The sequence below is a fragment of the Brassica oleracea genome, chromosome C9 (genome assembly GCF_000695525.1).
Source record: "Brassica oleracea var. oleracea cultivar TO1000 chromosome C9, BOL, whole genome shotgun sequence".
Taxonomy (NCBI): Eukaryota; Viridiplantae; Streptophyta; class Magnoliopsida; order Brassicales; family Brassicaceae; genus Brassica; species Brassica oleracea.
In genome coordinates, this window is record NC_027756.1 from 48,805,151 (window position 1) to 48,810,411 (window position 5,261).

The following is a 5,261-nucleotide window of genomic DNA, read 5'->3' on the forward strand; positions in this document are numbered from 1 at the left end:
AATTCTTTGGTAGGCTCCTAAGTCCTAATTAAGTACGTTTTTCATGAGCCATCTTCAGTGTATAGTTCTCAGTAATCACAAACACAATTATAGTAACTCGAATAAGAACACTTCTTATTAATCACTCTTGAGGAAACTAACTCAAAACCTCAAGCTCTCAAACTTATAAAACACTTAAGTTATATCACAAGTTGATATCTCTTTATATAACACTTTAGATATCCTAAACTCATTAAGATAAACACAACACAATATTTCCTAAACTCATTAGGATATCTATTACTTATAGCCTAAGTAATAGATATCCTAATGAGTTTAGGAAATATTGTGTTGTGTTTATCTTAATGAGTTTAGGATATCTAAAGTGTTATATAAAGAGATATCAACTTGTGATATAACTTAAGTGTTTTATAAGTTTGAGAGCTTGAGGTTTTGAGTTAGTTTCCTCAAGAGTGATTAATAAGAAGTGTTCTTATTCGAGTTACTATAATTGTGTTTGTGATTACTGAGAACTATACACTGAAGATGGCTCATGAAAAACGTACTTAATTAGGACTTAGGAGCCTACCAAAGAATTCAAGGCGTCTGAGAAGAGCTGGCAATGATGAAACTGTAAAAGTGAGTAGGACAATGAAGCATAACACGTTTGCAAACTAAGTAGTGAAGCTCATATGGGGAAATACCACCTTGCCTCGGCTTAGTGAATACATCGTTGCATGACCTCATGAGGTGTGGAAGGTTGCAGTCTCTACTAACTCTGAAAATAGGAAAACAAATTTCTAAATGATAAAGCAATCTTCCAAGTGTATGAAAACATAAATTGATTAAATCTTTTTATTTTTGTGACACGGATGTCAAGTGTAGTTAGCTAGCCTATGATGGGTTTTGGCAACGCCTATCATGTTAAGAAAGTGGCTGAAGGCACGAGCCAGCGTCAGTGCTTCCTCTAGCAACATGTTTGATATTTCAAAATTGTAGTTGCTTCTCCAAAAGCTCTGTCGTGTCTTCAATACCAGCAAGACAAATATTTAACGCACTCTGAAAGGTAACGCCAAACAAAAAATAGTATCATCACAAGGATTTTTACTCTTTATATTATATATATGCAGTGAAAACACTTGGTTGTAAGATTCCACAATCCAGTCTCCAGCTATGAAATAGTAATACACAAACGCATAATTCCATACTCTACAGCTAAAACAAATCCATCCAAAAATCTATCAAACAAACAGTTTTCTTCTAACCTTCTTATTCCTAAACAATTATTGCTAGTATAAAACAATCACAAACACGCTATACTTTAGGGTGATCATGTATTTTCCTGCAAACGCAAGCAATTAGAGAAAGACTACTATATGTTTTCATTTCCTTTTAGAACATACTGATCACAGACTAAAGATTTCATTTTCCCCATTATTAATTCTACCGAAGGATTATAGGAGAAAGTTACGGCTTTTCGAACAAAACACAACATAAAATCACATAGAACATCAAGTAGGCCTGCAATTTAGCAAAAAATATTGTAACTGTTGTGAGATATGCTTAACTTCCTTGTTGGATCGTGGCCTTTCTGTTGAATTTTTTTAATTAAAATAATTTTATCACTATAGATTATATGCAAATCAAAGAACATTAATACTATCTGTGCTTTTGAATCACTCCATCTCAGTCTTAAAAATCTTAAACATGAGATAATCATGTGGACACATTGATACCAAACATTGGCTTTCTTAACAAAAACTACACACAATGGATGGGACAATGTGCTTACCTCTTTGGTTAACTGAGATGGAGAATAGCACCATCTGAATGATATACAATATTACATTGGTGAGGCTACAATCGTAAGCTAATTAATAGTACCGAAATCATTAAAATCTGTAGAATCCAATTTAAAATTCTGCTCCAAAAACAATACCTCAGAAGATTCTCATATTCTATTATTGCGGTTCACCCTATGGAGCAATTTTTTTTGTGATTCTCCTTGTTCTGTGAAAAACATCAAAAGAAACTAATCATCAGTATTTTCATATCTCAATAGATCATGATCATCTTCATAATCACCTAGAACAAATTCCAAATATGATCCAATCCGGAGATGAAAACACAAAATATTACCTTTGAGCAGACCATCTTCGAGAGATATTTAATGTTCCAACCCAAAGATTAGGAATTTAAGCTGTGTAATGGAAGAGATCAGATCGTCAGAACGCAATCGGGAGATCTTTGCTAATTTTCAATGGAATCGATGAAACTCTTGAGTTCCCGATAAACAGGAGTATCAAAGGAATGCTTCCAAGCAGAGTCCTTCACTGGTAGAGACACCACCCAATAGCTCGAAGTCACTAATTTTCTATCTCTTTGGTGGAGACCATCTTCTTCTCCGATGTATAACTCCTTCAATCAAAAGGGACAACCGGCTACTGAGAGAGAGGGACGTGGAAGAGTTATCTGTTTGCGTTTTAGATCTAGATTTCGAAACAGACAAAAAAAAGAATGAGGGTTGATCTTCGACTGTGGAGGATGTAGATTTTGGTAAATTGCTTAACCAACAAAGAATTTATATAGGTGTAAAACAAATGAGAGGTGGAAGGGTACATCTGACATAAATGAAGGAGTTAAGAACATGGATCAATCATTCAGAGTGGGTGTTGGTTATTGCAAAGTAACGGAGAGCTGAGGAGAGTGGAAACGATCGTGATGGAGAAGAAGAGTCGGAGCCGAAGGAGAGAGGTAGGATTAATATGAGCCATAACCAAAACTGAAGAGCCCATATAATTCGACTCAATTGCTAGTGTCGAGTGATGACATGACATAATAGACACATATGATTGGCTGATTTTTAATGCCGACGTGGACCCTCTCTTCGTTGAGCTTATTCTCTTTTTATTATTGTTAGATTATTTTATTGGTTTTCTTTTTCCTATTTTCAGAAAACAAATCATTAATTTCCACTTTTTGTAAACTACTATCTATGTTCCTAAAAATTTGATGTTTTACAAAATTATGATGTTCCAATATATAAGATGTTTTCATTTTTCTAGATAACTTTTATTTTATTAAAAACTGTGTACCCAATCATATTTTAATAGTCTATTTTGTAATTGGTTGAATACCTTTAATTTATAGTTTTAATGATATTTTCTAGATAAAAAATAGTTTTTTTAATATTTGTGTTTCTACCTAAACATCTTATATTTATGAACAGAGTGAGTATCACATTGTGGAACAGAGTGAGTATCACATTGTGGAGGAACAGATGAAGAAAGTATTTTTAAATAAATTGAACATTGATATGTTTCCTTAATCACAAAATGGAGGAGAAAGATCATTTAACTAGACAAGAACCTCATCTTCGTTTTCAAAGCTCAAATTCAAAATCTGACCTGAATCCAGCCCCTTGTAAAGTCTCCACCAACCTTGATGCCACCAGCCTTTAAAATTCAAGCAAATAGCCAACAAGGATCAGACTCAATCTATGATGCATATACGGATTGCCTAGTGCTTTAAGCACCAATGATCAGACACGTTTTGTGACATTTACTAGCTATTAAAGCTATTAAGACAAAATGGAAACATTTATCAAAGAAGATGTTCACTAAAAAGATACTAACGAAAAGAGTTTTATAATCCTTTGCTAGTTCTCAGACTGGTTTGCTAGTTGAAAGGCAAGGGACGCAAAAGTCTATGGCTTTACATCATAAAATAATAAAAAATATACTGTATTTATTACCTGTAAGGCCTTTGTTACAATAGGATTCGGTCAAAGTTCCCATCTGCCTCCAAAATTAAAGCATTTTGCCATTTTTCTTTTTTTCTTTATCAAAGAGAAGTAGAAAGCTAACAGTGTACATTAGGCTGACTTGTACACCCTGGCTTGTACAATATTAGTCGGAAATTCAGTACATTAGTTTGAGTTGCAAGCTTAGGGATCAACTTCAATAAGTCGGATATATATTTTAAGATGATGTACGGCATTACAATACAATTTTTCTAACTCTTTGATGGAAGATACTAGTAGTTTCGTGTTGTAGCTATAGTATACCGCACGTCCGGCGAGAGAATGGATCTGATTGGTAATAGATGTAGCTTTAAAAATTTTGGTGTAGAAAAAAATCCGTAGATTTTTGTTATGGCTTTAGATTTTATTGTTATAGAATTTTATGAAAAACCCCCAAAAAATTGTTGTGGATATTTGGTTTTACAGAGCACTTGTATATCTGTAGGTTATTTCAACAGCTGTGATTTTAAATTTTTTATTAAAGCTTGATTGCTGTGAATTTAGTATTCTAGAAATAACTGAGGTTGTGGACCGCACCTATAGCCACTACCAATCACATCCAATGATTTTTACCACAAATTATGTTAATACCCCTGTGTTTACTGATTCATGTTCATCTGCATGCCTTAGTTGTGTTATTGATCTTTTACCCTTAATGAATGTACACAAAACTGAATTATAGTTTGCAAATTTTATTGGTATTCATTTATATATAAAATACTGCTGCATGTAACACTCAAACTGATTTAGCACAAAGTATTAATTAAAAACAAGAGATTCTAATATCGATTAAAAAGTATTAATATAAAATATTTAATATAGCCACAACGAACGGATCTCCTGATACTCATTTGTTTTTTTTTCAACTAAAATTTTCGCCAAAGGTGATGATTGTTTCAGTAGTTTTTAGTTTTAGTTTTTGGTTTTTAGATTTTACCTTTTGGTTTTTGGTTTTCAGCTTTTGGTTTTTGGTTTTTGGTTTTTACATTTAGATTTTGGTTTTTGGATTTGCTGTATTTTTTTAAAATTTTCAAAAAGTAACTAATACATTACTTTAAAATAATATAATAAAATATAAATAAATATTTAGATTTTACAATGAAATTTATCAAAATACTGTGATTATTATTTTAAAATAAAATACAATAACATATTTTAATTATTATATTTTTATAAAAAATATATTATAGTAAAATATAAATCATAAAATATATATAAAATTACACAAAAATAAAAATACTAAATTTTGAAACTACTTAGAAATTTTTCTTACATAAATTATTTTTAATTTTTAAAACTTGAATAGAAATAGTTTTTCTTATATAAATATTATAAATGATACAAAAATAAAAATACATAAAATTTTGAAACTAATTATAAATTTTCTTATATAAATTATTTATATTTTCTTAAAGTTGAATGGCAATTTTTATAATTCAGGATTATACAATATATTTTATTAATAAAACATATTATGTTT